This window comes from Sebastes fasciatus, chromosome 17 (genome assembly GCF_043250625.1).
Source record: "Sebastes fasciatus isolate fSebFas1 chromosome 17, fSebFas1.pri, whole genome shotgun sequence".
Lineage (NCBI taxonomy): Eukaryota > Metazoa > Chordata > Actinopteri > Perciformes > Sebastidae > Sebastes > Sebastes fasciatus.
In genome coordinates, this window is record NC_133811.1 from 28,321,070 (window position 1) to 28,345,639 (window position 24,570).

The window sequence follows — 24,570 nt, forward strand, 5'->3', positions numbered from 1 at the left end:
GCTGTTCTCGCCACAGCGTGCAGCGTCCCAAGTTGGGGCTTTGCTCGATGCAGCAAAAAGCCGTTGGAAAAAAACGGGTTTCAGAGGTCAGTGGTGGTATAATAAATAAAAACAGATGAATATTAGTTTATGCCAGAGATTCATACGCCAAGCTCACACCAGAGGGACGAATTATTCAGTTTTCTTTCCTGGGAGTTAAAGGTCAAATAAAAAGTTTAACATAAAAATGCTGTTGTAGTGTTCTTATTATTTTGTTATTTTCACTCTTTTAAAGCCACCAGAATGCAGGAAAGGTTTTGAAATCCTCCCTATTTGTAGGGTCTCAAAGTGGACAACTATGTCCCCAGCTGCCCTGTAGTCTTCCTCAGTGTTTTCCCATCATTCCCAGTCACCTGATCCCCTCACTCACCATCACACCTGTTCCCCATTCCCTCATTAGTCTTCCTACCTGTTTCTTTGCACCTCACTGATTGATCACCTGTTGCTGAACTTCTCACCAAGTAAACGACTGATTGCTTTCAGCGGCTCCGCCTCGGAGTCCTGCTTCTACATTTTGAGAGCGACAAGCCAGACGTCATCAGCTTCCAGTGTGTTGAGATGAAGTCTCAGATAAATTAGCAGTTACATGTTGATTTCCCTTACTGAAAAAAAAGAATGTAAAATATTATTTTGCACATGTGAAATGTCTGAAAACCACATGTGTTTAAATGAGTGAGTGAAGTCTCATGTAGAATCTGTATCACGTGAACACTTTTTCTCCATTTTTCTCGTGCAAAATGACACAAACATTACCTGGAACATGTTCTGTATAACACTTCTTTTGAAGAAAATGATCCGAGAGCTAAACCTGTAAAATAAAGTCACAATATCAGCTCAAACACTGATTAATAATTAGACTATAATGGTCCTTTTAATAATAAAAGATACACCAGACTGCTCACTGTTCACACAGAATGTGAAACTGCCGCAGCAGAGTTCAAACATGCAGGGAACTCTGGGTAATGCTGCCCTCTGTTGCGCTTCACATCAAACTACAGCCCATCAGTCATGTGACTCATCTGGCTGCATTGTGTTTGTGATGCGTGAGAGCAATGTGTGCTATGTAAACTGTGGATCGCCTGCAGACGACATCGTTTAACGCTCGGGTGGCTCACCTGAACCGTATCAGTCATCTCTCCGGCTCAGTTCTTCTTTTCATAATAATAAACAAGCCTGTAAGCTGATCGTCGAGGCTCACGGCTCCTGTTATCGACACTAAACCACAGAGAATGACAAAGACTCTAAGAAGGTGAAAGTTGTTTGTTTTTGACTCATCCTCCTTTAGTAACGTTTAGACAGGTTACAGCGTTCACAGGAGAAACAAAGAGACACTTCACCGTCCCTGAGATAAAGCCCCTTTTACACAGACATCTTTAAAAATGGATGTTTTATCAGTGGAGGCTGGTCCATCGAGGCAGAGGAGGTTGCTCCTCCTCTATTTTGGAGAGGCAAGAAGGAGATGAAAATATGAAAATATGAAAAAAGAGTAACGAACTATGACCAAATCTCAGTAACATTTATAAAATACATTTTCTATACATTTTTCTCTCGTCTCTGGAAAAAGTCCATGCTTATTTTTTCGTTTTACATAAGAAAGTAGAGATAAGTAGCCGAGGCAAATAGTGTATTAACGATAATAATAATAATAATAATAATAATAATAATAATAATAATAATAATAATAATTTGTACAGCACTTGTCGTCAAGCTTAAACGCAAAGTGCTTTCCAGGTTAAAAAGATTTACAGAATAAAAATGTTAATATCAAATTCTCATGTTTATATATATTCATATATATATATATATATATATATATATGTGTATGTGTGTGTATTTATTTATTTAATTTTTTTTTTTTATCTGTACACACAACCTTCGTTTTACAAAATATCTCCGTCCACACTCGAACGCAAAAAGGACTCCAAACGCTCGCTGTAATATTTACATGTCACCACAAGTGAGATCACAAGTTAAACCTGCAGTTGACAGTATTTTTTTGGGCAACTATTCCATAATAATCTTTCAGCATATTATTATCAACCAGTTCTTTTAATTTTTTTTAATAAAGTTTGACAAAAACAAGTAGATTTTTTTGACAGTAACTTCTTTTTCTCGTAAGGCAGGAGCCTGGAAGACGTTCATATCGGCAGTAAAATACATAAAATAAAAACGATAATGTGACATGTCGCTGCAAAGGGCTGTCCCATTCATATTTATACCATTTCGAGCCCTCGCAGCCTCTCCCACTCAACCATTTACCAGGTGACGTCAGCCACTGGGATTGGGCCTTTATCTTCGTCCTTCCCCATCTCTCTCTCTCTCTCCCACCTCATTTCCTGTATGATGAAGGCAGAAAATGACAGAAAAAAGCACCTATTTGTGATTTAATTTTGGGGTTTAATTTGGGTTGATCTGCTCTTTCATAAACACAGAGTAACTAATTAAATATCAGGTGATACATATAAGCAGAGTCTCTCAATACAATCAGACCCAGTTAACTGTTCCAGCTCAGATGTTGGAGGTTTTGTTATAATACTGCTGTTCCTGTTATTGTGTCCACCCCTCTGCGCTGCTTTTAAACGTCAGCAACTCCAGACCAGCGCGTCATCAGATACAGACGCCCCTTCAAGCGGGGAAGCCCTGCTGCAAATGCAAATCTGAGAGTGAAATCGAGTGAAGTGGAGCCAGCCAGAGCTCCATGGAGGCTGTGAAAGCCCTGAAAACAAAGCCAGGGGGCAGCACAGGACTACGGCTTACAGCAGCTTCATCTTAAACTGTTATCTTGAACAATGATGTTGGTAAAATCCCGTCCACTGTTCAGTTTGTTTCCACATTCATCTGCTGAAGGAAGAAAGTTTCTCTGAGCTCACCTTAAAAACTAGAGCCCTCTTTTCCCAAACTCTACACTCAACAACTAAAAGCATATACTGTATATCTAAAACACAAAATATCTCACTTTTGTTTTTGCAAAAGCAAACTATATTATCTATAAACTAAAAAAAAGGTATTTTTGCATTACAACTTTACACACAAACACCAAATAAATATCCTTTTCTAAGTGCCAACTGTGCACAAGTGTTTAAAACACTATTATCATTTGCATGCAATGTTATGTAACGTGTTCACTCTCAATACTCATAATTAGTCACAATTAATTCCTCTAACTGTCCCTCCCATAATTGGCCTCCATTGTGCATTTTTATAGTCTTCAAGCTCTGATTTTCTAAGTAATTGGGTCCAGGTGCTTTTACAGATGAATTCCCAGTGCAGGTGATTGATGGTAATTCAGTGTCAGTGTTTTAACAAACAACACACAGGCTTTTTACATTTGAATGAATGTGTCTAAGGTAGATAACCGTGTGTAGTTATTTGCAAAAAGAGTTTAAAACTTCGTGTAAAGCAGACGGTGGTTCAGCACGATCGTCTACATGAGTTACTGGATTCAAGAATTGTGCTGCGAGAACCAGTTTTTTGTGTAAATCTCAGTTTAACATGTGCACGTAACGGATGATTTAGTGACATCCAGTCGTGCACAAACACTGAGACCTCTTGGGGTCCAGCTGTTTAACAGGATTCTGGATTTTTAAATCAGTCTCTTAAGCCCTATAGGATGCTGGGAGGTGTGGTTTGCCAAGACAGACCAAAATAAATCAAGAATACAGGACTTTCTCCCAGGAGACCGCTGTTGGTGCTCCGTGTGAAACCAGAAGTCAAAGTTTCAGCACTTCCATCTTTTCCTAAACCTAACCAAGTAGTTTCTAAGCCTAACCAAGTTGACCTTTTCCTGGACCTAACTGAATAGCTTTATTTTGAAAAGACTGGTATGGAAATTGACACATTCGTAGGAAAACACTCGAAAAATACGTCGTTGAAAGTCGTGCTGAGCGTCACGAAAAAAAAGGTAAATCCGTTGTGTCTATGTTCACGTATCAAATAGATGACATTTCGTGACTATTTCACGAAATGTGCGAAACTTAAGGTTGAAGAGTAAACACCTCTCTGTTTCATGGTAGACTCTAAACACTACACAAGAAACAACATGAACTTTCTTTACCCCAGTATCAGGGCAAAATCTCTGAAACTTGTTTTCATATTATTTTAGGAACCATTGTCACATGAGTTTCGAGTTGTGATAAACCTGATTACCATCCCTGTTTTTCTGACGTCTATAGCAAAACCACAGCGTCTCACACCCTGTTGTTCTTTTCAGGCTGTAACAACCAGCAGGACAGCCAAGGACAACACGGTCACGAGGACTGCTGCAGACAGGGCTCCACCCAAAGTCACATTCTGGAGACACAGCTTCCTAATTTCTTTAACGCACTAACTTGCGATTTTTAGGTTGTAGCGGACTCAGTTTTCAATTTAGAGTGAAGATACTGATCTTCACAAGATCAGTATCAAGGTCATATGAAACTAGAAAAACCTGATGAATCCATCGGTACCAATCATGTCATACTAGCTTGTCATGAAGGAGGTTAAATAACGCTCCAAACTTACACTAAATTTTGGCGAGGAAAACTGTCATGTCCATTTTCAAAGGGGCGCCTTGACCTCTGACCTCCAGATATGTGAATGTAAATGGGTTCTATGGGTACCCACGAGTCTCCCCTTTACAGACATGCCCACTTTATGATAATCATATGCAGTTTGGGGCAAGTCATAGTCAAGTCAGCACACTGACACACTGACAGCTGTTGTTGCCTGTTGGGCTGCAGTTTGCCATGTTATGATTTGAGCATATTGTTATATGCTAAATGCAGTACCTGTGAGGGTTTCTGGACATTATCTGTCATTGTTTTGTGTTGTTAATTGATTTACAATCATAAATATATACATACATTTACATAAAGCAGCATGTTTGCCCACTTCCATGTTGATAAGAGTATTAAATACTTGACAAATCTCCCTTTAAGGTCCTGAAAGTCTAGTTTTTTGAGGTGTGTCCTGCTCCGTCGGCTCTAGTTTGTCCATGTCGGAGTGTTTTTCTAATATCATCCCCCTGCAGAGCCAGAGAGCCCACAGTTTTAGACGTACGCAGTACCAAAACCAACAAAGATTGCTAAACTCTTATCAAGGCTGCCAACATTAAAATAATAGTCCACGTTTTTACCCTTTTCTAAATTAAAAGTTCTGTATATGGTAAGATTTTTAAGATTTTTTAAATCAATATAAACGTTAATCTAAAACAGCTGTATGCCTACATACCATAGACTGTACAGTCTGTTACACACACAGATACAACATACATATATATATCTATATATATATTACCATCCCTGTTTTTCTGACGTCTATAGCAAAACCACAGCGTCTCACACCCTGTTGTTCTTTTCAGGCTGTAACAACCAGCAGGACAGCCAAGGACAACACGGTCACGAGGACTGCTGCAGACAGGACTCCACCCAAAGTCACATTCTGGAGACACAGCTTCCCTCGGACATAGGATCTATATGTGCCTCCATTTGTTTTCATAGGGCTGTCAACGCCAACAATATAATAACGCAAATTTGTTTATTTGTTTATATACAGTAAATATATATATATATATACTACAGATCAGCCATAACATTAACAACATTAAGACCACTGCCAGGTGAAGTGAATAACATTGATTATTTGGTTACAATGGCACCTGGCAGTGGGGGGGGATCTATGAGACAGCAAGTGAACATTTTGAACTTTGTGTTGGAAGCAGAAAAAATGGGCCAGCGTAAGGATGTGAGTGACTTTGACGAGGGCCAAATAGTGCTGGCTAAACGACTGGGTCAGAGCATCTCAAAAACTGCAGCTCTTGTGGGATGTTCCCGGTCTGCAGTGGTCAGGAACTACCAAAAGTGGTTCAAGGAATGAAAAGCGGTGAACCGGCGACAGGGTCCGACCCGAGGCTCATTGATGCACGTGGGGAGCGAAGACTGGCCCGTGTTGTCCGATCCAATAGAAGAGCTACAGGAGCTCAGATTGCTGAAAAAGTTAATGCTGGTCCCGATAGAAAGGTGTCAGAACACACAGTGCATCGCAGTTTGTTGCGTACGGGGCTGCGTAGCCGCAGACCGGTCAGGGTGCCCATGCTGACCGAATGTGATTGCTGATCGGTGTATATAAACTCGGAAAAAAAATGTTTGGGAATTTGTGTTTGGTGGATTATTTCTCTGTTGTTACAATGCTAATGGTCATTGTATTTTACATCGTTGGAAAGCCTGTTTATTTACCTTTGCAATGATGTCCAACTTGTAAGGATCATGCATTTATGGGATGAGCAGCACAGCTGATTATGTGGGTAGCGCCCAAGAAAAATTTGGCAAAATGCTCTACCAATGGTGTGATGGAATTTTCCATCAGTTCCTCTCTTATTGGTAAAAAGGTCAGAGTGTTTGTCAGAGTGTCCCTCTGTTGACATTCTTGGGTTGGAGTCCTGTCTAGAGGAGCCACCGTTATCTGTACAGCTGTGCCTGTAGTGGAGACCGTAGAGCCAGTCGCTAGGGCAACCAGGGTCAGAGATGCCAGAGGAACGAAGTAAGTCATAACATGATAAGGGGTAAGACACTGAGCACCGGGGAGGAAGGGGAGAGTTGTGAGGCCTTCACGCAAAGAGCATCTATTGTGGAGACCTGTCAATTCTCCTTGGCCAAGCTTCAATAAACCTTCTTTTGTAAGACATCATCAGCTCCGGACCTCTTCCTTCCAAAGATAACTTGTATATCAATTATTCCATCACAATTTGGCGTCACGAACAGGATCTCAACATAACAACAGAAGTGGTAAGTGCAAATTATCTGCTTTTGCCTTACCATGTCTGTGTTTGACGAGATCTAAAAGAATCTGAAATTTTAAAAAATTTAGCTATAGAGTAACACTCCATCTCAAGGGAGTAAAGTAATAATTCGGCTGAGTAATTTCTGAAATTTGAAATAGAAAATGTAATGGATAAAAGTGGAAATTGAAGTTAACCAGTTCATGGTAAAGAGGTAATATTAAAAAGGGTAATATTACACTTCCAGAAGGGTGGGTGGTGTTCAAGATAAAGTCTGTGGGTTTTAGGTACCACAGTACCACCAACAGGGGTGGTTGAGTTTCCGGGTTAGCTTCGGGCTAGACCCGACCAGGGGGGACTCCCATGAGCTCTGATCCAAGAGGGAAAGACGTTTCCGGGGAGTTTGAAATAGAACTACCTCGGCCAGACCAAGATTGACGACTATCCCAACTCTGTGTCCAGTGGGAAACTAGAGGTTCTGGGGGAGACCCCAGGGGCCGAGGGATATCCGTTTTATTGTTTGTGTACACGAGGCGTCGGGCTTTCGGGGCTCCGTCTTGAAAAAATAAATTGAAGCCTCACCCTGCTGGAAGGGGAAGGAAAAAAAAAAAAAAAGAGGAGAAGCTGTTGATGCAGAGAGGTGTTATTGATGTGCATATGCCCGTTTTGTGTGCCCGTTTTGTGTGTGTATGCTGTTGAACTGTGATTGCTGCTTGTTTACTGATGTGCTGGTGCTTTGCGCGCTTACGCTGCTGAATTTTGCTGAATAACTGTGTGAAATTAAGTGCTGAATAAAATGGGTGCCCAAAATTCCAAAGCAGCAAAGAAACCAGAGAAATTTACACATATGACTGTTTCCAAAACAGCCAAGGTTAAAAAATCTTATCAGTCAAAGAACCGACAGAGTAAAAGAGAAGAGTCAACCTGTCATTGATAAACACCATGCAAACACACGCTTTGAGACGATGTATATGCCCTCTGATCCCGCTGGAATAGTGGGCAGACAGGCCGGATGGAAATATGTAGTACCGTTCACAGTATTGATGTGTGATTGGACGGATGGTGAATTGCCGCATGGAGGCTCGCTTGAGACGGAGAAACTGCGGCTAACTGAGATAAATGGGCATGGAGACAATGGAAATCCAGACTGGGATTTTGCATTTATGAGAAAGTGTGCACTTTGACGGAAGAAAGTCACCGCTCTTCAAATCTGCAGTGAGAGAGTGAGTGAGAATGGCTGTGAATGGGGTTCAGATGAATTAAGAAAAAAATGGTGGATGAATGCGTACCATTTATTGCAACATGTCACAGGCCATTGTTAAAGATCACATTGCAGACCAAAGCGGCTGAGATAGTGAGAATCAGACAAAGGCGATGATTAATGATAGGATTAAACGCCAAGGTAAAACTCCGTCCCCTCAGTGTTTGTTGAGTGTGTTGACTGAAGCTAAAATCCCACTTTTAGAGCAATTGAATTGAATTGAACAAATTCACTGTTTCTCTTTACCCCAAGATAACGATAAAGCAAAAGCTTCAGAGGCAGAGTTAGGAAAAATGCAGACACAAGAGTTGATATTTTTTGATCACTGCTGCAGTTGAAAGGGAGAGACGGAGAGGAGCAGACGTGGCTGCCCTGCAAGGAGGCAGCAGAGCAACTGGCTCAGAATTCATTGATGATCCACCAGAGGGGCGGAGCCAAGAAACACACAGAGACACTGACACAAACACACACACCTACAGGGTGCAGGTTTTGTGTCCAGAGTAAGGGGGAGAGGCTGAAGGAATTCAGCTAACTCATTTATTAATTTTGGTATGCCAATAGATTATTAGGCGAAGGTGAATTATAACATTATCATGAGGTGTTCAATATAATTTTGTAAAATGTATTTTTGGTGAAGAAACTTGAATAAATCTAGTTGTTTGAAGGAGATGTGTTCACAGCGATATTAAATAGATAATAGAGAGGGCTGGTTAACAGTAGCTCTAAGCAGCTTATAATACATACTTAAAAAATACGAAAGCCAAGATTCTGTAGAAAGCAACTAGTGATAGATATTGTTGCAAGACATTGCAAGAAAGTTTTGACGAATTTTAAATGTTTTCTGTCAGTTTGAAAAAGTGCGTTTATAATGATCAGTGGGTAAAATGACTGTTTCTGTCAACAGTTTGGTGGCTTTGAGGAGAGCATAGTAATTGTATGTTTTGTATATTTATAAATTATAACAATTGTGCAACTCCCTGTCGATTTTATTTAGTTTTTACCGTAACCTGATGTCAAGTCATAGGCCTATTTAATAATATATGTAGCTACGGGTTGATTTATATAACCTTAACTTGATATAGGCTACAACAAAATTTTACAACAATTTGCAAATTGGCTAGATTTGTCACAAGATCCCACGTTAGCAATTGAAGTAAATGGTAACAGTTGAAATTTTGAACCAACCACACATTATATCACCACTATGGGTGTTTCCGGTGTTCCTATGGTAGAACCACTATCAACAAAATCTAAAACAACAGTTGATCAATTGTACTGCTGGACTTTGCTAAATTTTCAGAGGATGGACACATTTACTGTCTCCAATATCCAGAAAATCGAAAAGATATAACCAAAACTGCGCTATATTGATGTCTGCTATGAGGCCTTTTTTACGTTGTGAATGCACTGCGGCTTTTTACCCTTCACAGGAATTAACTCGTTTGGCTGGTACACATGTAAACAAAAAGGAGAAATTAGAATGCGAGCAAATTTTGTTTGTGGCTCCAGAGGGGAGCGCTCTTCCAATGCTGTTGACAGAGAGACAAAGTGAATTATTTGATGCTAACACAACACACACATTTTGCCAATTCCTAAGCCTGGTAGTCCAGACGAATGGCGTTTCGTGCAAGATTTGCAAGCAATTAACAACATTGTGGTTCAAATGACTCCATTAGTCCCGGACACCAATTCCATCTTAGCCTCATTACCGGCAAACTCAACGTACTACACAGTCATTGATTTATGTTCAGCTTTCTTTTCCATTCCACTGCATCCAGACAGCCAGTATCTGTTTGCGTTTACTTTTAAAGGTCGGCAGCTGACCTGGCGAAGGCTAGTCCAGGGATATTCCCAGTCCCCGAGCGTGTACGCGGCAGCGGTAAAACGTGATCTGGACGATCTCGATCTGCCAGGAGGATCAAGCCTTCTTCAATATGCAGACGACCTCTTGGTGGCGTCCCCAACATTAGACGCGTGTCGCTCTGACTCCATTTTGCTGCTCAAAAGACTGGCGGAGTGTGGCCACAGGGCATCACTCACCAAACTGCAATTCTGCCTGCCTGAGGTCACGTATCTGGGTCATGTGTTGAAGAACGGCCAGCGGCTGTTGTCGCCAGAAAGAGTGAGACTGTTGGTGGATATGCATCCCCTGAGGACTAAGAAAGAAATGCATTCGTTCCTGGGGATGGCTAATTATTGCAGGCACTGGATTTTTTGAGTATGCAGCTTTGGACTCTGTGTTGCGAGCCGTTACATTGCAAACGGCTCCATCTATTGTGGAATGGACTGAAGTTATGTTAAAAGCTTTCCAAGACCTGAAACATGCGTTATTACAGGCCCCAGCACTGGGCCTGCCGGACTACAACTTGCCGTTCCATTTACACATGCACGAAAAGGAGGGTTTTGCTACAGGTATCCTGGTACAGAAACATGGTTCGCGTTACCGTCCTGTCGCGTACTATTCGGCTCGATTGGGACCCGTGGTGTTGGGCATGCCAGGTTGTTTGAGAGCTGTGGCCTCAGTTGCGATGATGATTGAAAAATCAGCCCCCATAGTACTGGCTCATGACTGTGTAGTCCACGTTCCGCATGCCGTTTTACACATTTTGAACACCGCACCAACACAACACATGACAGCAGCATGTCGCTCAGGTTATGAGGCTATCATTCTGTCCAGTCCACATATTACGGTGAAAACGCTCCGCACCGCTAAATCCAGCCACTCTCCTCCCACTGATCGAGACCGACGATGATCATGATTGCGATTACGTGATTGCAACATGTTCATCCCCAAGGCCAGACCTCCAGCAGACACCAATCCCAAATTCAGATGTAAATTTCTACACTGATGGCTCTGTTAGCAGACCATCTGACGTTAAATGGTTGGTTGGCTATGCCATACTTAAATATTGATTTACTAAAATATAATGATTATATAATGCAACAACAGAATTTGTTAATATTATGTTTAGCTTGAGTTTCTATCCGTTAATTGTAAAGCCAAGTAGAATAACGAGGGATAGTTTAACATTGATTGCTAATATTTTCATTAATGTAATTGATTGGGAAGTGGAATTGGACTGTTAGTGACTGATGTAAGTGATCATTTGCCTGTTTACAGTGTTGGAGATTAACAATAAATCAAGATTAAGAACAAAGAAACAGAACAATTTGATTAGAATAAAATCACCGGAGGCAATTATAGTTTTTAAGACAGAACTCTTGAATTATGACTGGCAAGAAGTTTATGTAGATGATATTAATGAATCATAAAGCTTGTAGAAAGAAAAATAGGCTTTACAGGGAATTTATTAAATATCGAACAAAGGAAAAGGAGTAAAAAAAAAATATATATAAAAATAGACTGACATGAATTATGAGATTACAAAAAATATTATTATGATCAAATGTTGCAGAAACATAAAAATAATATTAAAGCTACTTTGAGTGTACTTGAGTATATCAAATAAAATTCCTGGGACTGATTATAGATCAGAAACTTTGTTGGAAGCCACATATAGAATTCATCAAACGGAAATTATCCAAATCCATTGCTATTCTTCACAAAACAAAGGATCTGTTGAATAAGAAGTGTTTGTATATATTGTATTGCTCACTTATAATGCCATATATGTCATATTGTGTTGAGGTTTGGAGAAAGGTATATAAAACAAATATAGACCCGATAATTAAAATCCAGAAAAGAGCTTTTAGAATAATACATAAAGTTTCTTAGCGTGAAACTACATATCCATTATTCATAAAGTCAGGTATCTTAAAATCTTGGGATATTGTGCGTGTAAAGACATTAGAAATACTATTTTGAGTTAGGAATAAAAGCCTTCCGGTTAGTATTCAAAAAACATTTAAATTAAGAGAAAGACATTTTTATTTAAGAGGGTTGTGTGTTTTTTTTTTGTTTTTGTTTTTTGTTTTTTTTAAAACAGGTTAAGTGAGAACCGATGTAAAATACAGATGTGTCTCAGTTTTGGGAGTCAAATTATGGAACAGGCTTAGTGATGAGTTGAAATTTTGTAGCTCTCTGTTGAGCTTCAAAAAAGCCTTAAAATGTGAAATAAGTAAGGATTACGATTAGAGTAAATTTTATTTTTTATTTCTTTTGTAATGCTGATATTCTGGGTTATTTTATGGATTGTATAGGATAGAGAGAAAAAATAAGCCTTGGGGCCATTGGTCATTGATTATATGAACGTTGTTGTGTGAAAGGGATACAGTGTTGGTTTATATTCACACAGATTGTAAAGTTTTGTTCTTTTTTGATGTATGACCGAAATAAAACTATTCATTCATTCATAGTGAATGACTGAGAAGTGATTAATAAAAACATATTGATATCTGTAAGAAACATGGTTTCTGAGCCACTTAGACACAAACATTACCATAAAGGCCATATCTGTCCTAGTTCTCTCCTACATGTGTTGGCACATGTAGTACATGGGCCTGCACATGTAGGAAAAGGAGGGTTGAATGAGGTAATTTGTTCACAATGGTTTGCGCCAGGCATCACACAGGTCTCACAAACACTTGTAGACGGATGCATGACATGTCAACAAACTAGGAGAAAGAACAGTTCGATAAAACATGACCATCTATCGCCACCATCGGGCCCCTTTATAAATATACAGATCGATTTTGTACATATGCCAAATTCACAAAGTTTCAAATACTTGTTGGTGATCACCGATCAGTTCTCAAAGTGGACTGAGGCGTTCGCAACAAGGAAAGAGGACGCTAGAACAGTCATAAAGTGTCTTCTAAAAGATGTCATCCCAAGATTTGGGGTGCCAAGGGGAATAAATAGTGACCGGGGTCCATGTTTTGTGTCAAAAGTAACACAGGGTCTTGCAGCAGTATTAGGGTTCACATGGCAGTTACATGTTCCCTACCATGCACAGAGCTCAGGTCAAGTTGAGAGAATGAATTCCACTATCAAGGAGAGGTTGACCAAAACAATGATGAAAACAGGTCTGAAGTGGCCTGACGAATTGGGTTGTACTCCATCTGCAGTACACAAAGTGCTACGACAGGGCTAAGCCCACACGAGGTCCTCATAGGAAGAGCAATGTCAACAGGGTCAAGTCCCCCGTTGACACCACATTAAACTTTGGTTGATTATGTTAAAGCACTAACCAAAGTTTTAAAAAGGTATCACTTACAGGTGGGAGAACGGCTCCCAAAACCCCCGGTGGAGCCAATTCACCCGTTTCAAAGTTGGTGATCAAAATACTAATTAAGTCCTTGGACAAGGTGTGCTCTCTGTTTGTCTCCCAGGTGAAAGGCCCATAATAGGTGCTGTTGGTGACCAAAACAGCGTTGAAGGTCGAGGGCAAAGCAGAATGGGTTCATGCTACAAGGTGCAGAGCAGCACCTCGTGCTACGGGAGAGGGCACGCAGGGATGTGGCAAGTGACAGAATGGTCACTCCTTCTCCTCGCACTGCTGAGTGGGTTCGGTCAGGGGACCGAGCAACCTGATTCAAGGAAATCGGAGCATAAGGGCTCTCATGTTCCAGGTGCCGAGCTGAGCCTTGAGCTCGGTAGAACAACGAGCAACCCAGTGCTTGCAACCATGAAAAAAGCCAGAGTAACAGCTCAAGCTCCACCCAGTTTGTTACGACTGGGACGTGAGCTATCAAGATGTCAAAGGTCACGTAGAGGGCTGTGACAACACTGTCCGGATTGAAGAGATGCAAGAATATAACTATCTCCTCCCACCAACAACATATTTTGAATCTATTTATACCATACGTGCAAAACTAAATGAAGGAAAAACGCCACTTAAAGACCAGAGACCACTCAAACACGGCCATTCTTCTTCTCCTTCTCCTCTTCACATGTTTAGGGGCAATAATCAGAGCTCTGATCCAGAAAACTGCTAGCACCGTGTTACAGGCTCCCCAGGTCCGTGTAAGTGTGGGAGGCCTGGCACTCCATCAGGTAGAGACCGGGCCTTTTGGTAATGCGGAGTTTCAAGATTGGGTTCAGAGGTTGGGGTTAGAAGACCTTAGTCTGGAGGAGGAGGAGGAAGAAGAGGAGGGAGAAGAGGAGAGGGAAACATGTGATATGTAATCCCACATTTCTCCAGATGTGATCATTTTTATTTTTCATGTTTGTGTTTGATTGAGGTTTGATTTTGCCAGCAAGGAAACATCCATATCACTGTGCATCGTATGTCTTGAGACCTCTCGACAGTGATGGCTCTGTGGTGCGCAAAGCACCTGAGTTGAAGAAGAAGACTTAATCAGTTATAGATAATCATTTTGAAGATGTGTATTACTCTAATATAATCAACGTTATTCATTATTGATCCCTATGATTCTGTGGGTTAAAATCAAAGCAATATTACATGTAATCACACACACATACTTATATTTCATTACATACACATCACATTAAGCCACACACCTCAGTACATACACTCACATTTTCAATAAAGATATGGCATACACATTAAAACACGGAGAATGAGTTGAATCGGTTACTCTCTCAAGGTTTAATTGTTTAAGGTTTTCTATTTTAGTTGGTGAATTTTATAAGAATCAATGTATCCTGATATTAAAGGCTGTAGGGATTAATAGTAAAAGTGTATTCTCTGTAAAATGAACTGATATTCTGCATGATTGATTTAGGAAAAATTGAGGAAAAGACTGAAGGATTTGAGGAGGAGGTGTCTGAACTGCATTGATGGTGTCCGAAAGGAGGGTGAAATTGCATCCTGCTTCCGGGTACCTCTGTGGGTAAAGATACCTTTATCTAAAAAAGAGAAACAATGATTTATGATTTATGATTTGTAAATGACTTCTTTACTTACATTTTGTGCCATGTATTTCTAATTCTATTATCTATCCTGTTTCCTTGTATAAGAAGGAAGATTGATTTTATATTAAGTTTAAAATGTAACATGTGATGTCATTTAATCAAGTGTGTTGGTTATATTTGAAACATAATCAGGTAAATCACCCTAGCTCACCCTGAAGATGATCGGTTTGTACGGATGTGACAATATGGATTTTCCCTCTTTTGTGATCTGAGGTTTTACCTTTGTCCCTTCCAGATAGAGTAGATAGCGCATCTGGTCTTTTTGCTCCATCTCCTGTGAAACCGAGGCAGAGTTTTTGGCCAGTTGTCAGTAGATGCATGTGACCTGCGACCTCCGTCAAAAGAGCTCTCTAGACCTTTATGGGGTTTGGGAGGTCTGCAGGTAATTTTCCTTAGGAGGCCTTAATTGGCTTGAAGACGGAACTCGTAGGTCATTGCTAGAGGTTAAGGGTGAGTTTTTTAATAATCATGATATGTAACTGTTTTGGGATTTTGACTGTTTAAATTAGTCACTACTGCGTGGGGTGGATCAGCCCTGACTTCTCCCTGGTGCTCAATTGTTAAATTGATATGTCACACTGGGAGGGGTAATTAGTGTTGATCTGTCGATCAAAAAGGAGGGGTTGTGATGGAATTTTCCATCAGTTCCTCTCTTATTGGTAGAAAAGTCAGAGTGTTTGTCAGAGTGTCCCTCTGTTGACATTCTTGGGTTGGAGTCCTGTCTAGAGGAGCCACCGTTATCTGTACAGCTGTGCCTGTAGTGGAGACCGTAGAGCCAGTCGCTAGGGCAACCAGGGTCAGAGATGCCAGAGGAATGGAGTAAGTCACAACATGATAAGGGGTAAGACACTGAGCACCGGGGAGGAAGGGGAGAGTTGTGAGGCCTTCACGCAGAGAGCATCTATTGTGGAGACCTGTCAATTCTCCTTGGCCAAGCTTCAATAAACCTTCTTTTGTAAGACATCATCAGCTCCGGACCTCTTCCTTCCAAAGATAACTTGTATATCAATTATTCCATCACAATTGGTAAACAGTGTATTCTCATGTTGGTATTGACTCTTGTTTTGAGTTGTTTGGTGGATTGGATGATTGAACTCTCTATCAGTAACAAGGAACAAACAAGACATATTGGCAATTTCACACTTTATTCATGTAATCCACCGTCAGGAGCCTCAGTAGCGGTGGAAGATCAGCCACAACAGCCTGGCACCTCCTCCTCATGCTGGTCACCAACATGGTCACACGTTGCTGTGGGATGGATTTCTATTCCTCAACCAGGATTCAACTTGGTTTTGCGGAACAGCTTCAACTTGCCTTATCGCACAGGCCTTATCCAGATTAGACAAACATGGCATGCCGATGCTTGGAGCAGAACCCAAATGATCACTGTAGTAAGGCGCAGCACCCAGCAGGCCCCATGCACATCAGGCACCTGGAGCTCAAAACAAGAGTCAATACTAACAGGAGAAAACACTGTTTAGCATTGGCAGAGAATTTTGGCAAATGTCACTTGGGCACTACCCACATCATCAACTATCATTGTGAAGGTCAATAAACAGGCTTTCCAACAATGTAAAAACAATGGCAATTAGCATTGTAACAACAGAGAAATAAACAACCAAACACAAATTTCCAAACTTTTTTTTCTGAGTTTACATACTCTATATAAGGCAACAGCATCTAACACATGCGTATGTTTGAAACTGTGGGTCTGCGGGGAGAGAAATCACTCTAATTGGCTGTTCAGCTTCAACGAATCAGTGCACGAGAAGAGAAATGGAAGTGAGTAAAATCAAGAGATAAAACACAGAAGGCTCTTCTTATTTTTCATCTTCTCAGATTAATCGTGATTAACTATAGACAATCATGCTATTAATCAATATTTTAATCGATTGACAGCCCTCGTTTTTATTTATTTATTTTATTTAACTACTGATTTACTTTAAAGCGAAGCTGCAGTGATTTGCAGAAGAAACCGAGATCAATATTGGCCCTTTTCCCAGCAGCCCTTTTGTTATGTAATTGCAGGGTAGACACAGGTTGATGATCTTAATTATGCTTCCGTTCTACTTACTGTGTCTCAGTTAAACCAGAGAACTGGCCCACCTAAATGAATCAGGGCCATAATTCATGTTATTAATTACACCTGTGTTCACCCTGCAATGACTGCTGGGAAAAAGGACCTATTACATTTAATGGCCGACAATTGAGCAAATATTTTCTGAAGCTGAACAAAACAGAAAAATCAACCTGTGACCTCCATCCATCCATTATCTATGTCATCTTCACGCCCGGCGCCTACGTTATGTAAGTAGCACAATATATAATTTAGTTGTTTTTTATTGATTGTATACTGTGCACAATGGTAGAATATGATGATGCACGGGGTAAAGGTCTTGGCCAAAGGCTCCATTGTGTGCACAGAGCCTCCTGTAGTGGATATCAGGAGTATTTTAGAGCCAGATTCCCTTTCAAGAGGTAGAAAACCCATCTGGCACACTTTGGGTATCCAAGTGACCAAATGGAGAGTCCTCCTGGTCCTATCCTGACTAAAACCTTTGTAGAATCTATGTGCTTTGTGTTATTTATATCTGCTTTGGCACAGTTGTAGTCAAGGAGTTGCTGAATGAATTCAGTGGCATCTCTGTGCATTGCATCATTGCTATAATGGTGTTATCCACTGTCTGATCTAGAAAACATTTTAGGCCAGGATAAAAATGTAAATGTGTCCTTTGGTTCATCCCAGTTTACTCAGGCATAGTAACAGTCACAATGTTACTGACACTTGGGATGAATTCTCTGAGGTCTTACCTATCCATAGAGACCAAGATCATGCATATAGATCTGGTAGATGTGGAGCTATTATTGATTTATTTTGGGTACGTCTGTCTAGGTGAACCTCACCTTCCAGCCCCCTATAGGGCTTAAGAGGTTAAATCGGTTATCGGTGCTCAGATGGAGTCTGATGGAGTTGTTGATGGGACAGAGGATTGGGAGACGGTGGAGGCAGAGGGTCCACTGGCCAACGACCACATACATCTGCTCGCGCACTTTGACTTCACGAACAATCAGATCTGTTTCCTCAGCAGAAAAACGTGTCGCTTCTCCAATTTGCTGAATTCCCCCTTTTTAAATAGCAGTTTGCGAATGTGCAGACGCACCAGGCTTTTAAAGGGAACGGGAGACGACACACTGATTGGTTTAATTCCCTGTTACGCCCAAAACACACCTATGATTAATTAAAAGACTAAATACAACCACTTTGTCCCTTGCGCCCAGATTATGCACCGCTTAAGTGGAGTTGGACACGCCCTTAATGCACTGTAGACCATACGCTATTGATCGTTAAAATATAGGACCCAATGTGTCTTATGTTTTAAACCCTGGTGTGAAGAGAAACTGGTTTCATTTAGCTGTGTTTTATATTGTTAAAATAAATCTGAACTTCATTCTGTAGGTTACAGAATTTGCTTTTTGACTCCTGTGAAAGAAGTTCTCCTAAAGTAATCAGAATAACAGTAGTGTTGCCATTATACAATAAAAGATTGGACAATGAAATATTGTTATGGCAAATATACTGTATATATAATTATACTAGAATAAAACAAGTAGAATCAGTTATAAACAGAAGATAGAATGAGAAACACTCAATTAATAAGTAAACACATGAATAAGTAGACACACTTTAATATTTGTCCAATTTATTTTACACTTCATAGCTCTACATACAAAAATGCATTTATTATGAGAACAGCAAAGCGACGCCAGATGCTCAGATAAGTCCTGTGATGTGAGGTAAGGTGAGGTGGAGGAAGAGGCATAACATCTCAAGTTGAGTGGTCACATTTCTGTGTGACAGCCGAAAAAAAAACAAGCTCTGGAACAAATCCAAGCTGATACTCGGCAAAGCCTCACCGGAAACCAACGCACGGAGGCGCCCTTTAGCAACAGTATGTGACGAACCAATTTCAACTAACTCCAATGTTAACCCACCCACGGCGTTATTCGACGGTCAAAGCAAGTAAGTATTAATAGCGCGAGAGTCCGTTCAGAGCGGGACTGAGGGGAGGTGGACGGGTCAAACAAACACAAGACTTTCAACCAGGAGACGTATCAGGCTCGTTTCAAGATGAGCCAGGCTTGGGCAGAATCGATCGCCGGGTAATGCACGCCGGTTAGATTTGATCCTGACTTGCTCTGACTTCATGCACACGTGGGCAACGATAACCCCACGAGATTGAGGCGGCCACAGTTGCTCTCCACCGATTGCAAGACCCAGAGCATTATGGGAATTGCTGATTGGCTCTTTGACAACAACCCACATCTTGTAGAAAGTCCTAACTGTCCATATCTTCCGCCGGGAAACGACAGTTGGTGTAGCTTTATTAAACAGTAAGGATTATACACACACTGTTCAGCTCCAGAAACAGGCTGAGATAACGAAAAGGAATGAAAGTGTGAAAAGTCGTTAAAGGGACTGTTCAGAAATTTCTTGTTAACAGCGACACCCGTGGCCCCCGCGTCTTCCGACCACAGCCAACACTGTTTTGCAAGACGGGCTTCACTAGATAGAACTTTGCGGTTTTGGTGCTTCCGTGTAGTTTGTGTTGGAGTCTGAACAGCGTAGCCACACGCGAGCGCCATAGGACACCGACCCGGATTGATTTACACGTGTAAGAAGTTACAAACAGTCCCTTTAATCGGGAGAAATACGGGGGAGAATTGTGACCCCGGGAGCAAACCAGGAGAGGGCGATGAAAAAAGTCTCCCTGGAAAATCGGGAGGGTTGTCAAGTATGGTCCCAAGCCCCCCTTGAAACTAGCCACTGGCAGTGTGCATTTGTTAATAACTCATCTCCCGGATGCCTGAAGTACCTGCTGACTCTGCGTTTTAGCTGCGTGCTTTCCATCCTCCCAGACCTACTGAACAACATACTCCAACCTTAAGCAACACACCAGCTCTGTGTATTTTACCAGCAATGTTTCACATTCCCATAGCTCCTGACTAAGCTTACTGGCACTAAGAGGTAGTACCAGCACTAGCAACACACCCTGAACTAGTATTTGCCCCATCAATGTATTCACTGAGATCATTCATCTCTTCCTGACACCCTGAACTACTTCTCCCGCACGTGACGCCTCAGGCTGTGGGCACTGTGACCTGTCATGTCAGTTATCTCATCAGGGCTGCTATCGATGCTGGTAGGCTCAGTTTTCAAAGCTAGAGTGAAGATACTGGTATCATATGAAAGTATAAAACCTAAAGAATCTAGCTTGTCGAGAAGGAAGCTAAATAACGCTCCAAAGTTGGGCTACATTTTGTCGAGGAAAAACTGGCACGGCTATTTTCAAAGGGGTCCCGTGATCCCTGACATGAAGAGATGTGAATGAAAATGGGTTCTATGGGTACCCACGAGTCTCCCCTTTACAGACATGCCCACTTTATGATAATCACATGTAGTATAAATGTGTTAAGTCTCCTATGCTAAAATGGTGTGTTTGAATATTTCTGCATACTGGGTTCCCTAAACAGGCTTGAATAACATGAATTGGGTATCACTGTAAAGCTGAGACTCTTGTGGATCCAATGAGCCCAACTGTATTCATGTGTGATGATGTTAGTCCCCATAGGAGACATTTCATTGTCCTCGCTGTATAAAATGACCTGTGGTGACCTCTAGGATAATCATAGCCTCATGAAACTTTACAACCACAAACTAGAGACCTAGAGCATTCAGAGGATGGATGGCTTTCCTAGCTAGATTGACAATAAGGGGGTTTCTGAGCAGTTTACACAACACAAGTGCTCGCCATCTATCGCTGAAAAATGCAATTCTTGCAGAAAATCTCCAAAATGTCAAAAGTTTTTAACACCAAATCCCAGCATGGCTTTTCTTATGTTGTTCCTCAAGGTCTTGGTGTCTTAATGTGGTATTTTGGAGGAATTATTGATCATGTTTTATCAATCCTCCAGATGTAAAAAATGGTTAAATTTAGCACCAAATCTGTGTAACAAATGGTATCAACCCAAAAATTGCTGCAACAAACTCTAGAGACATAAATGCATGGGAATGACCATCATATACTTCTATCACAATGTTCCTACAGATTTATGTCTAGATCAACTTGCCACACAGAGCTGAGCAGCATCTCAGATGATCTTTCAGATGATGTACACCACCTCTATGTGACATCTACTGTTGACCTGCTATCTCCCCTAAAGACCCCCTGGACCCCCCTAAAAAAGACTAAAATGTGTCTATTGTGGGTCTCAGAGCATTAAAAAAACTCAGCAGCATCATATGTTTCCATAAACACAGTCCCCGTTACATGATTTAATCCACACAAATTAACAGAATTTGTATTTATTATTTAAATAATAAATCGTACACCAGCAAGTTGGTAAAGAAATCTTCAAAATTAACAGGAATTACAAATCAGGTGTAAACCTTATTAATGCAACAACATATAGCCCACTCCTATGTTGATAAGAGTATTAAATCATATTGAACAGATTAAAAATGTGTGATTAATCAAGAACGAATATTAGAATCGATTGACAGCTCTAAAGTCCCAATGCATCCTCAAAATATCATCATTGTTAAAGCTTTCCAGACAAAGAAAAGTTCTACAAAATGCCAAGATTGCCCAAAAACGTACGGAAAACATCCTGAACATTTGTGTGAAATTCAGATACATATATGTAACACTGAACCCATCCTCCCCGCCCCCGAGTGTCACAAGACACATAACAGACCTTTTTTGTCTGATGTCTCTGCAGCAACCAGCAGCTGAATCAAGGAACCGTAACCACTATATGAATCATATATGTTATAGATATATATGTATCTACAACATATATTTATTATTGTTTTACCCCTATCAGCATCTATAACCCCATAACTTATTATAACTGTGCATTAATGACTTAATAGTACATTCATTTAGTGCAATAATAATGCGCATTGTGCAATAATCTAGTTTGCTCCGGCATTAACTCTGCAGTTATTTATACAGTACATTTAAACTAATATTCATATTTATTTATACTATTTGTGCATTTTTACACACTTAATGTTCCTATTTTTCAGCATTATTATTTGCACTGTTGTTATATTTCTTATTTATATTTTCTCATAATATCTCTAGGCTATGTTTATACCAGCAAAATGTATTTCTGATTCTGATATTTATTACCTTGCCAGAGAGATGGAAGTTGGGCCTGGATTGGAAAAGGTTTTATTTACCATTATCCCATAAATATGACCTAAAGTTTTACTAAAATATCATTTTAATAGCTTATTTACTCATGAATATTTCAAGTTATCGAGAAATAGGCTACTCAAGATTTGAAACTGAATTTTCTAACATTCTAAAGTAATAAGTGACAACTTCATAACTTTGCAAAGCCTTTATTGATAATCATCTTTTTTTTTTAAATGATGTGATTACAAGCAAAATGTTAACATCCACTCAGATTCACTTGTACTTTCTACAGTGACCTGAGTCAGAGTTACAGTCCTCCCATCACAGACGTCTGGATTAATTACAGACACCTCCAGGAGGGCAAGTGTGATCTCTGACCAACAATCCAAACACACACCAACATACATCCACACAAAAACAACAAAATAAATTAGCATATTAGCTTAATTACAGCATCTAAAATCTTCATACATATCCTCAGATTTTATCACTTAATTTACAGGATGAGAGCTGCACTTAACACCTTCAACAACATGAGCGAAGTGCATGTGTCATCACCGCCAAAACGAATGAAAAGACACTGATTTTGTTGATGAGGGCGGAGGAGGTCGTGGTTGTAGGTGCAGCTGTGGTTGTTGTTGTAGGTGCAGCTGTGGTCGTTGTTGTAGGTGCAGCTGTGGTTGTTGTTGTAGGCGCAGCCGTGGTCGTGGTTGTAGGTGCAGCAGTGGTCGTGGTTGTAGGTGCAGCTGTGGTCGTGGTTGTAGGTGCAGCTGTGGTTGTTGTTGTAGGTGCAGCTGTGGTCGTTGTTGTAGGTGCAGCAGCGGTCGTGGTTGTAGGTGCAGCTGTGGTCGTGGTTGTAGGTGCAGCTGTGGTTGTTGTTGTAGGCGCAGCCGTGGTCGTGGTTGTAGGTGCAGCAGTGGTCGTGGTTGTAGGTGCAGCTGTGGTCGTGGTTGTAGGTGCAGCAGTGGTCGTGGTTGTAGGCGCAGCCGTGGTCGTGGTTGTAGGCGCAGCCGTGGTCGTGGTTGTAGGTGCAGCTGTGGTCGTGGTTGTTCCTGCAGCCGTAGTCGTGGTTGTTCCTGCAGCCGTAGTGGTGGTTATCTGTCCGTTGCCAGAGGCTATTTTGAGTATAAATTGTTGGATCAGTGTCACATTTAGTACAACATTTCAAACTAACATAACATGGAATGTTGAATGTGGAATGAAAATTTCTCTTACCAACAAACAGAAGGAGGATGACACAGATCTTTGCAATCATGGTGATGCAGTTGTAGTTTCTTTTCTTTGCTCTCTGAAAAATAAAATTGGTCATTTTCATCACATAAATTAAATCTGAAAATATTACATTTTTAACAGAAGAGTATAAGAGTCTTAAATTAAATCGCTTGCTGATATTTTCAGTACACCAACTCAAAGCTGCTGATTCAGTAATTAAAAGAAACACAACTAATAAGACGCGTCCAGCTACTGCTGGTTCCACCCTGCTAGATAACAGGTTAGGAGTGACTGACCCATTAACTCTAATTTTCTTCTTTGGCAGATTCTTAATTGAAATGATTACTAAATGTTCGTACACGAGGTACCTACAGCAGCTTTAAGACAACTTCACAATGCTTTGCTGATCCTCAATTCAAACTGATAATTAAGTGTGTACAAGTTAAACTTATTTTATGACGATGTGTGTTGAAACAAGTTCCAGGTTTACATTTCACAATATTATGTATATTTTATTTTAATTTAAGATAAAATAAAAATGAGAATAGCAACGTTTCTCAACCTTGGTGTTCAGATTTATTTACATTTTTTCTTAAATTTGTAATTAAAAAGTAATATTTTTTTTAAATAATAACAGTATTATGTTAAACTTTATTTGTACAGCACTTTTTTAATACATACAGTGCGGCTCAAAATGCTTCACATTAAATTGTATGAAACATCATTTCAACAAATAAATCAATTAAAAAGTGGCAACAAAACACTGAAATATAATAAAACAATGAAGAATAATATGATATAATTACATTTCATAAGTATACTGTATAAAATACATACTTTATTCCCAGTTGAAAACTCTATTGACACCATATGTTGTTGGAACACAAAAAGTTGAGAAATTCTGCTTTTAATATACCCACAAAATAAAATGAAAATAAATTAATAAAAAAACATTTTAATAAACCATAAACATAATTTAAAAAAAAAAAATCTTAACATATCTAAATTGTTAGAATCTCCTCGAAAACAAAATGCATTGATTCATATCGGAGTCATAATCAAACTACTTACAAGGTTGTATTCTGGCTTGAATGTCGTCCACTGCGGTGAATGAAGTTGTGATGATTTCTGATTCCAGCTCCTCTTTTATAAGCGAAGAAGACGAGATGACATCAGTCGGTATGAGTAATGACAGCTCTCGTCATGGTTAAAGGTGTGAGAGTGAATCATTTAATCATAACAAACCATGACATGTAGATTA

At 40.2% G+C, this 24,570-nt stretch overlaps 1 long non-coding RNA gene across 1 annotated transcript; it reads right to left on the minus strand.

The window, feature by feature from the left end:
• Positions 1-22,967: 22,967 nt before the first annotated feature.
• LOC141754796 (uncharacterized) lies at positions 22,968-24,445 on the minus strand. Its single transcript, XR_012590723.1, has 3 exons — positions 24,381-24,445; positions 23,313-23,385; positions 22,968-23,212 (listed from the first exon to the last, which is right to left on the minus strand). It is a non-coding gene; the product is annotated as an uncharacterized LOC141754796 (long non-coding RNA).
• Positions 24,446-24,570: the final 125 nt, after the last annotated feature.